This window comes from Helianthus annuus, chromosome 12, assembly GCF_002127325.2.
Source record: "Helianthus annuus cultivar XRQ/B chromosome 12, HanXRQr2.0-SUNRISE, whole genome shotgun sequence".
NCBI classification, from domain to species: Eukaryota; Viridiplantae; Streptophyta; class Magnoliopsida; order Asterales; family Asteraceae; genus Helianthus; species Helianthus annuus.
The window spans coordinates 100913644-100925133 of record NC_035444.2 but is presented as its reverse complement, the minus strand read 5'-3'; the positions used below and the strand labels follow the sequence as shown (position 1 = coordinate 100925133).

The 11490-nt window shown below is 37.9% G+C and overlaps 1 long non-coding RNA gene across 4 annotated transcripts; it reads right to left on the bottom strand.

Annotated features, from left to right (window-relative positions):
- Positions 1 to 2436: 2436 nt before the first annotated feature.
- LOC110895985 lies at positions 2437 to 8203 on the bottom strand. 4 transcript variants are annotated; one of them, XR_004873754.1, is made up of 4 exons: positions 5248 to 5401; positions 3829 to 3913; positions 2818 to 2973; positions 2437 to 2663 (listed from the first exon to the last, which is right to left on the bottom strand). It is a non-coding gene; the product is annotated as an uncharacterized LOC110895985 (long non-coding RNA). The 4 variants fall into 4 exon arrangements; XR_004873755.1 differs by lacking the exons at positions 2437 to 2663; positions 5248 to 5401 and adding exons at positions 6504 to 6598; positions 7786 to 8203 and having other exon boundaries at positions 2760 to 2973; XR_004873756.1 differs by lacking the exons at positions 2437 to 2663; positions 5248 to 5401 and adding an exon at positions 7786 to 8203 and having other exon boundaries at positions 2760 to 2973.
- Positions 8204 to 11490: the final 3287 nt, after the last annotated feature.

The window sequence follows — 11490 nt, the reverse complement described above, 5'->3', positions numbered from 1 at the left end:
CAATACTAACATCCTCATTAACATGGAAACATATCTAATCATTCGAATACAATTTATAACAGCCAATTAATTCATCATATATACATATAACCGAAATCAAGTGCATAGTTTCAAATCATGATTACTAGCATGGCCCCTAATAAATCACATGATAGAACAATATCCAAAACATGATAAAACACTAACTGAATTAGAAGTTAACACAAGGGTGATCCGGTTAAGAAAGCTTCACGAGGTGGCTTCGGCTATGGGAATTTCCGTCGGCTTCAAGAGAGTGGAAAGAGAGTGTAGGGTTTTGTGTGTGTTGAGTTTTGTAACTAATGAGGAACACAATCCTATCCTAGGTGATTGTACACGCATAAAAGGAGTGGGCCGAACCCATACATGGGCTGCCCTTGGGTTCGAGTACAATAAGTGCAAACCGAATGGGCTTGTGCGACTACAAAGCATATACACACACAATACGTGCAATCATATAACATATCAACATAGCATGTAACATTTATTCACAAAACCAACACATCGATTAGTCACATAGAGTTCATACACGTTACATTAAACATAAAGACATGTTTTGAAATACGAGTTGTCACATTATCCCCAACTTGAAAGAAATTTCGTCCCAAGATTTAGCATGCGGTTACTGAGGAAGCTAGTTGTGTTGTTCAGTTTACTGGTTTTCCTGGGGTGTCACATCATCCCCCCGTTGATTTGGAATTTCGTCCCGAAATTCCGTAGTAGCTTCAGCCTCAGCAGTGGTTGCACTGTTTGCGAACAATTGGGGATACTTGAGTTTCATTTGTTCTTCTCATTCCCAGGTGAACTCTGGGCCCCGACGGGAGTTCCAACGAACTCGAACAAGAGGTATTCTGGTCTGCTTGAGGACCTTAACATCCCGGTCCGTGATTTCAACAGGTTCCTCGACAAATCGCAGCTGATCGTCGATAGTGAGCTCCTTCAAAGGAACTATGAGGGTCTCATCTGATAGTCACTTCTTCAGATTTGACACGTGAAAGACGTTGTGAACCCCACCGAGTTCTGCTGGTAGGTTCAGTTTGTAGGCCACTTTGCCTATTCTTTCTATGATTTCGAATGGTCCGACATACCGCGGATTGAGCTTGCCTCGTTTGCCAAAACGAACTACACCTTTCCAAGGTGAGACTTTGAGTAGCACTTGATCCCCAACCTGGAACTCGAGTGGTTTCTTGCGCTTATCAGCGTAGCTTTTCTGATGGTCATGAGCTGCCGCCATGCGTTGCCGTATCTGAGCAATTCTTTCTGTTGCGTCTACTACCATTTCTGGACCCGTGATCTGACTATCACCCACCTCTGCCCAACAAAGAGGTGATCGGCATTTACGCCCGTACAATTCCTCAAATGGAGCAGCTTGAATGCTGGTGTGGTAACTGTTGTTATATGAAAACTCCACCAAAGGGAGATATTTTTCCCAGCTGTTGCCGAAATCGATAACACATGCCCGAAGCATGTCTTCTAGGGTTTGAATAGTGCGCTCAGACTGCCCATCCGTCTGAGGGTGATAAGCTGTGCTCATGTCTAATCGTGAGCCAAAGGATTTGTGCATCGCTTGCCACAGTTCTAAAGTAAATCGTGCATCACGATCCGAGATAATGGAGGTTGGCACCCCGTGCCTCGAAACTACTTCTTTCAAGTAGATGTCTGCTAAGGTAGAGAACTTGTCTGTTTCCTTAATAGCCAAGAAGTGTGCAGACTTTGTGAGTCGATCCACAATCACCAAAATAGTATCGTTTCCTCGCTGGGATCTAGGCAGGCCTGTAACGAAATCCATGGAAATTTCCTCCCATTTCCATTGTGGTATCCTTGGTTGCTGAAGTAGGCCTGATGGTTTCTGATATTCCGTCTTGACTCTCGCACAAGTCAAACACTTGCCGACGTAAGTTGCTATGTGGGCCTTCATGCTAGGCCACCAATACATAGTTCTGAGATCGTGGTACATCTTATCTGAACCAGGATGTACTGAGTAGCGAGACTTATGCACTTCATCCATTACCAGCTCGCGTAAGTTTCCATAATGTGGGACCCAAATGCGTCCCGTTACATAGTAGGCGCCGTCTTCCCTTTTTTCTAACCATTGCCTTGAGCCGCGTAGGGCTTCAGCCCTAACGTTTTCTGGTCTCAATGCTTCTACCTGAGCATCTCGTATTTGTGCCGGTAGACTAGACTGGATGGTAAGTTGTAATGCTTGTACGCGCCTAGGTGCAGTATCTTTTCGACTGAGGGCATCTATGACACCTGTGCCTCTGCGACCATCAAACAAAAACCAAATCAACGAAATATTGGGTTTCATACTAGGGATTTGTGTAAACATGTGTATCGTTTGCACATGTCAATTCTTGATCGATTTCGGTGTTACGCCCAAAATTTCACCTTCCTAAATGTGATATTATCAAACTATAATTTAACAAAAATCGGGCATGACCCGTCCATAAAACGAGCATACCCCTGTTTTAAACATAAACAAACTAGATACAATTCTACAATTCGTTCAACAAGATACTACTAAAAACCAATACAACAAATTTTGGATCAAAAACATTTGAACAAGCTAGCGGAAGCGTTTGGTATCGCATAACACGAACACGCGCTCGCTCCGATTCTCCAAGTCGCCAAAATTGAGGATTTACCTACATTCAACAACAAAGCTTTAAAAAGTTAGTCATTATACTTGTTTGCTTATAAAACCGTCATTTTAGTTCCATTCGTGTGCGTACTTTCATTTCTCTTACGCATTCGATTACCCAATTAAATGGGTATGACATATACTCTCATACAACTAACCTGTTAGTAGATGGTGACGACCAAACATATAATATTGTATAAACTAAAACGTCCATAGCATATTCTAACCGCATAAGTTACTTCAATCCGATTATCCTTTCAACATTCAACCGTTTCATTATTATATCAACACTTCGAAAGTCCGACATTCATAACCTGCACTTTCAAACATACTCAATAATAACTTGGTTAGCCAAACCCGTAATCTCAACATATTCATTTACTACATCTTCATAAAAAGGACGTTAACCATTTAAATGCATCCAATCAACTTATATTCCAAACCCAAGGGCATTATTAGTAACGCTAATTCTCAAATGCATCCAAATCATGCATTCGCACATACTTGCACACATACAAACTTACAATCATACACATCTACATACCTAATATACATTTAATCATACCTACAATCATGTATTCATACCTACGTGTTCCGTACGTATTTTTGTATACATTTACATGTAATACATGTCCAACTTCATTACATACATCTATCACACTCTTATATAAATTACATGAGGCTTAGACTTGGGTTTACAACTTATAATCGTCAAGGAAACACTCGAAATCATGTTTGGGAGGCCCGTCGTAGTTCACGGATAATATACCGAAGCCTACGACGCATAAATCACATAAATAATATTTTTGACAGAACCTTCACCCGGCCGTGTCAGTTCACCACCCGGCCGTGTCAACTCTGCACTTTTCCTAGCCATTAATCCTTACTGAAACGGACATAACTCTCTCATTTTTCGTCCGTTTTGCGTCACGTTTCTTCCTATATGATTGTAATTTAATATTCTATCACGTGATCTTGAAGTCCAACATCCGAGTTAAGGAATTTCTTAACTTATACGTATTCGGCTTGTTATTCATCTATGAATTATTCGACCCATTCGTGCATTTATCAAAATAATCCATTGATTTAACCTCAACTTCATATGAACTTAATAATTAAAACATTATATTACTTAAACAACTAAAGAAGTGATTATAGAAATCACTTACCTTGAGTATTCCAATAAGTGTATTTGTCACCTTGCCTTATCTTGACCCGTTATCCTCCTATGCTTGAGCTCTCCTTGACACGTTCCTGTTATCTCATTCCATTACATCCATTCAATAGTTAGTATACGTAATCATACGCATCACTAATCACACTTCTATTCACGTGTCAATCGCTTAGCGAGTTCAACATGTATCATAATACTACAATGCTAATCAATCTAACAATTTATCATTCCATCATCACAAAAGTCATACATGAGCTTCTAGCATGCATAATTATGTATTTACATCATGTTCATTATTCTTTCAAAATTCCATACTTAGAATGATAACATTCTCTAAGTTAGGCAACTTGTTTCATACATTAAACATTTCATACCATTTCTTAACACCTTGGTTTTTACACATCCATTCTACTATTTTCTATCAACAACCCGTTTCGACCCGTTGGTGCAATCATATGCATAGACTAGTTGGTAAGTGTTTTAGACACTTAAAACAATCAAATAACTTACTAATAATTTATTAAAATCAGTAGTTCATGATTCATACAAGTGTGCATAACAATACAACTATTTTTACTTAATATTTATACTAAAAATGTGCAGCAACTTTCTGCGCAGCAGCTGTTCACGACACATTTTAACCCATTTATCTTCTGATTCAGTTCTTCATGTTCAAATATGAAATGATCTACACTCAGAGATCTTTCTAAGCATATAAAGATCGTAACAATCGGACATTCCTATGATTTTATATGATTTTTACAAAATCAGCACAGAAGCTGAAATGCTTCCAAACAGCTTGCTGTCAAAACGAATTTACTAACTTTTCATGCTGTTTTGACCCACTAAATCTCATAACCAGCCTCTTATGACCAAATATGAAATGTAATATGCGAAACAACCTTTTCAACGATATAAGGCTCGTTGTCTAACTCCTAATAACGAATGAGATACGGCCTTTACAAGATGACTATCTAAGGCTGTTAAAGTTACTATTTTACACAAACTTTGTAGGCATTTTATCAAACACCTTGTAAGCATCATAATCATGGTATTCGGTACAAGACTATAAGGCACATTCTTATTAGTTTATCATCATACAACATTCATATTCATTCGGATTTACATAATACTCCTTCCTACATAAATTTTATTCATCATTCATGTATCACATCAAGCTCATAATCAAAGTTCTAGTTATATGATCTCATTCCATCATCCTACAATTACTAGCTTCTTAACAAGCGGGTTTTTGCTAAAATCACAACAACCATCCCAATTCAAACATAATTTCTGCTATAATTCTTATCCTAATCCTTAATCCTAACCAAATTTCACGATTCCTATGCCATGCATTCATGCTTGGGTTAAGACCCACTTCATACAATTTAGAAAATCACAGAATTGAACTTACCACTTCAAAGAACAGGTGTAGGAGCTTAGAATTTGATGATTATTCTTTCGATTTCCTTAAGATTTCTAGTAATTCTTGTGGATTTTGTGAAGTTGGGGTTTCACCCCTCCTTGCTCCTCTCTGTCAATCGTCCAGAACCCCACACACGAGTTGTGTGTGGGTTTTAATCATTTAACATTTTATTATCTAAACTTTTGGGCATTTACATCTTTAGTCCCTCCATATTTACCACTTAATTAACTTAAATTACTACCCTTTTTATCATAACATTTTAGCAAATATTTTTGGGGTGTTACAAGTCTACCCCCTTTAAAGAAAGTTTCGTCCCCGAAACCTTTCTCATTCCAACCGGACCAATTGTACACCCACTCTTTTATCTTTTCATTCACAATGCTTACTACCGCAGGGATGCATTCGAGATCTTGGCAAGAGTTTCATTCATTCGTAAACGTCTTTGCACGCGTTGTCCCTCCGTTCTTAAATCAAGTAAGTTACTTTCATATTCGCATTAAGGTCAGAATCTGATCCCGAGCTCTTGTTAGTGTCGTCTTGACTTTATAATGCTAGCTCCTAGCACATATCATCACTAGCGCTTCATTCATCGAATTTATTCCAAGTGTATACAGTTATTAATCATACAGACTAAGTCTATGGCTTGTTTCTAACATCCTATTTAAGCATATTACATTCGTATATTTACTAATGAAAATAAATCGGTTTATTTCATACTGCTCATACATCCTATGCTATCTTTCATGTTGTTCACCACGAGCCATCCAAACATTCAATTTCTATCATTACTTTTGTTTACCTTTTAAACTCATAGGGGGGGGGGGGTCAATACATTATCATATGCATACTATAATCATTCAAAGACTTATTATTTAAATCAAAGTCACCCTTCTTCAACTTACTTATCCGTACTTAATTCGAAGACCAAGTATTATTTCCATGGTTACTATTGTTATACGTGCCATGCGTATCTTTCCTACAATATCTTGTTCAAATGAACATGGCCAACAAGCCGAGCATCAAAGTTAGCATTTCTTAGCGATACTTGTCGTCTCTTATATTCTATCAGAATTTCCACAGTTATGAGCATTCAGGTTCAATACCACTCGATGATCATTACGAACATTTAGAAGTTCACTTCACATTTTTCATTACGGTTTTGTATACACATATTCTATTCTGACGCATCCCTCTCTAGTCGAGTCATAACCTCATACTAAAGTTACAACCCTTTTTATACGTACCTGACGGAAGTAAATTCCATTGATTCATTATCCATACTTTACGGTAATCATTCCTTTCCGGTTAGTGACATTGCGCGTCTATTCATCAAGTTTACCTACGTCTATTCATCAAGTTTACCTATGAATATAAAACTTAACAACCAAAACATTAGCTACCGAGTTCAAATGGCGATCGCCATCTGACCCGTATGACCCATTTGTCCTTTCGACCATTCTTGTACAAAACGCATTTGCATAAATATATTCATATATATATATATATATATATATATATATAGAAGTTCAAGCATAAACTGAATCACATCACTTATGGAACATTTATTTGTTTGGTACGTAATTACTTCACATTCGAATATCTTCATTCTTGTCATTCCTTTGTTCATTTGCTTTACATTTACTTATATGACTTGTTTGACGCAATCATGGTCAAACTATTGACTCTTCTTATGTAGACTAGTTTTCGCCTTTTTATACCTTAAGTCCGCTTCGCGGATTTGAACATTGCATTCATGCCTTTCATTTCTTGAATCCGTCTCGCGGATTCAAGCATTGCATCCATATCTTTCATTCTTTGAATCCGTCTCGCGGATTCAAGCATTGCATTCGTATCTTTCATTCCTTGAATCCGTCTCGCGGATTCAAGCATTGCATTCGTATCTTTCATTCCTTGAATCCGTCTTGCGGATTCAAGCATTGCATTCTTATCTTTCATTCCTTGAATCCGTCTCGCGGATTCAAGCATTGCATTCATATCTTTCATTCCTTGAATCCGTCTCGCAGATTCAAGCATTGCATTCATATCTTTCATTCCTCGAATCCGTCTCGCGGATTCAAGCATTGCATTCATATCTTTCATTCCTTGAATCCGTCTCGCGGATTCAAGCATTGCATTCATACATTGTTGGTCCGTACTTCTTACGGATTCAACATTTTATTCTTATCACTTGCATTTTGTACTCTTACGTAGTACTCTCAATCTCCCGAGAGTCTTGCTACTCACTTCACCCGTACGCCCACCTGCTACCCAATTCTAACGGACATACATGTAACAATTATCGCGGTCTCACGAACGTCATACGTTTCTTGTGTACTGGCCAGGTACACAATCCACGTACTAGTTTCGTGTCTTCGCGTAATCGCCACATTATGCCCGAAGAATTAAGTTTCGGCACGTGTTACATTTTTAAAACTCCTTTACCATGTCGTTGTTATATTCATTTAGATTTTTCTTTCACTTGCCTAATTATACTATTTCATGCATCAACGCGTTGAGTATACGTACCAGGGGTCAATTCGTCTTATTACTTGCCTTGATGCCGGTCCTAGACCGCATTCACGGATCATTCCTTCCGAACAATTGCGCTTACCCTTCACGTAACCCGCGTGCTCTTGGCCTTATAAATAGCATATAAATAAATGATTAGCATATTCCGTCTATCTTATCCACTAATCGTGGTCACATATGTCGTACTAGGCCTTATATAGATCTTACACGAACATTCATTAAGCTTTTAGACAATTTAGAAACTCAAAGTACGAAAACAAGGCCTTTACAAGTTTCTTTCCATCGTAACCACTAATTGTGGTTAGATACATCTTATTAGGCATTATTTGGACCCTACATAAACATTCGAATGGGCCTTCGGACAACCCGGTAACTCGAAACGCGAAAATAATACTAAAATAAAATTTTTAGCAGATTGTTACACCACAAGCCGTCGGCGACGGCCTTACACCCGTCGGCGACGGGTCCTGGAATGTGCCTTCGGCCACTTTTGTCCGTCGGCAGACACTTAGGGCGTCGGGACTAAGGGGGCGTCGGCGACGGCCAGGAGCCCGTCGGCGACGGCCTCCCGTTTGCTGAAACGCTGCTGAATTTCTTTTGAGTGTTCCGACCATTTACCGGGTCCGTTTTCAGCTACACGGGTCCCGGGACTTCTTATTTTACACGCCTTGTCACCCATAACCTACTTGAACCTTAAAACTTATACCGTAACACACTATACATACTTATATTAATCAAAAATTTAAAATTTTACCTCATTGGCGATCTCGGTGCGAGCACACTTTTGCACGAGCCATCGGTTTGAGTTCAAGCACTGATACTCTTGCTCGAATCCCTCAAACCTAGGCTCTGATACCAACTTGTTACGCCCAAAATTTCACCTTCCTAAATGTGATATTATCAAACTATAATTTAACAAAAATCGGGCATGACCCGTCCATAAAACGAGCATACCCCTGTTTTAAACATAAACAAACTAGATACAATTCTACAATTCGTTCAACAAGATACTACTAAAAACCAATACAACAAATTTTGGATCTGTGACAACCCTCACCAAACCAGGTATCCGTACGACTTAATTAACTATTAATTGTTGCCTAATTACTGTGCTTAACTGAGATTTCTGATAAACTGCTACTTGATTGTTGATACTTGTACATATCTGCATCATACTTTGATTTTTCCGTCACTACATTATTTACTTACTGAACTCTAGTGACAAACATGATGCACAAAAGCACAGTAGCATTTGAACGAATAACCTATTGAACATGCTGATATAGCCAGCATCAGGCAAACACTGCCTCTAAAGGCCTGAATGAGCCAGAAATATTCTACTACACCCATAGTGTGTGTAGGGATACAAGGGTTGTATAATTGCGTCTCTAGGAATAAGATACAGAGATTGGATGTGCCTAAAACATATTCTAAGCACAAAACACAGCACTTTTATCAACACACTAGCTTCTAGCTAATTAATAAAGTGCCAAAACATGGGGAAATATTCCTGACACTTTGCAGAATAAATTGTGCCGCTAAAAATATTATTTACGACGCTTAAAGGATTACTTAAGCACTTTAACGGATTACTATCCAACCGAACAACCGGACTATACCCGGAACATAAAAATATTGCCAGAAATATTATTAGCCTTTTTCTGAGCCAGTTAGGGTCCCTGATTACCCTAACACCCGCTTTATAACGCGTCACGCAACTAACGGGGTTAATCTCTAAAAGTAACCAACTTAACATAACTAAACTCTAACTGAACAATCGAGATCCAACCGGATGTCCTTTCCCCCCTAAAGATTTCGGCCAACCAAGGGGACAAGAGGGTACAAGTTTTTGATTATTTTATTAGATTTCGTGGATATCTAGAGGACTTGTAAACCGTTGGACGATAATCAAAATTTTGTCTATAAAACCCACACTTAACCCATTAGACTTCACACCACAATTTCACCAACACCCAACTCTCTCCCTCTTGCTCTCTCCCTCTCGGCCGTAACTACACACACCCACACATCCATCTTTCGGTTCTTGTCTTGCCATTCCAAGCACATACAAGGCATTCGGGTCACGTACGAGGAAGCTTGAAGCAAGCGGAAGTTGAAGGACCTCGTTCATTTGCTTTTATCCACGCCATTTCCGACTAGATTCTTCCCTAGCCCCGAGCTAGAGGTATAACCTTTAAAACTCGCTCTTGATCGTATCTAAAGTGGTTAATATGATTTTTAACGGTTAAAAGTTGAAATCATGCGTTTTGAATCTTTAAAGACTACTAAAACTCGAATATTGTTGGTTAAAAGCTTATAACGCGTGTAAAAGTCGTAGTATTCGAATATGTTGATTATTGAGGCCCGATCTATGTTGTGGTGGCTCTTATCATCGTTTAACCCGACTTTGTTAAGATCACAAATCTTGACATACGCTTGTTTCTATTGGTACAAGGGTTAAAAGGTGAAACTCCACCACACGAGAAGCATGAACTTGTGTAAAAGTATTTTGACTTGTAAAATAGTATTTAAAACGAGCCGATCTACGTATGTACAAGTGGTATATTCGTAGAACCAAGTGTCGAGAAAAATCATGTTTTTAAAAGTTGGATGACATGTTAATAAATATGATTTTTACAAACTACAAGTGTATAAACACTTGTGAAACGAAAGATCCGACAAAGTAACAATTTTTACAAAAGTTGTCGGGAAGTTGTAAAGGATGGTTTGTTCTAAAAACGGGGTTTTTACAAGACTAAACTATTTTATACATAGATCCACTAAATATAAGGTGATCTACACTATGACTTTCGGAAAAACTACAAGTTCATGTAATGATGCGATTTTACATACTAGTCTACAAGTTTAATGTATTGAAACTGGTTTGAAGTATCGGAACTTGATTGGTTGATTTAAAGAAATTGTTGGAATGATTTTGTAAAAGAAAATGATCCGCTTGAAAGCGTGGCCACCTCCAGTTACAGGGGAAACTCTGGCAAAATTTTTCTAAAAATCCAACACTTAGAATTATTTCCAAGTGTTAAACTATCTTGAAAGGTTTTCAAAATATATTTCGCCATGACTTTATTTATTAAATAATCGGAGGTGGGATTTTCACAAAAACTAATCGTGATAAATATTTATTCGATAAATATATTTTTCACCACACTGTTTATGATTATTTTGTGAAAATATATAAATATTATTTTTAGAGTAAAAATAATATTTACAAACTTTGTCGAACCCAAAATAATACCAACGCCTACACGACAAACATATAAGTTACAACGGTAATTACTATTACCACTAAATCGCCAAAACGTAACTTACGCCTTATACGGAAATATTCATAAATGCGGATATTGTCAACGTATTATTTTGGAAAGTATTGTACGAAGAGAAAATATATTATTTTTGAGAAAAATAAATATATTTTGGAATGAGAAATAAAATATATTAAGTGAGACTTAATATTATAAACGCACATGTATTAATTCCCCCATCCTTGGGAAGGAGATTTACTACCAAATATATACAAGGAACAGTTGTCTAACTGTTTCCCGAAAATTAAACTATAAAGCTAAAGCACGGCCATCCGTCTAATAGAATTAGCACATGTAGGTCGTTGCACAGCTTTCGGACATTTGGAGTGCTTGATTTAGCTACGCACTGACTGTGAGTTCATGTCCCCCTTTTCTCTTA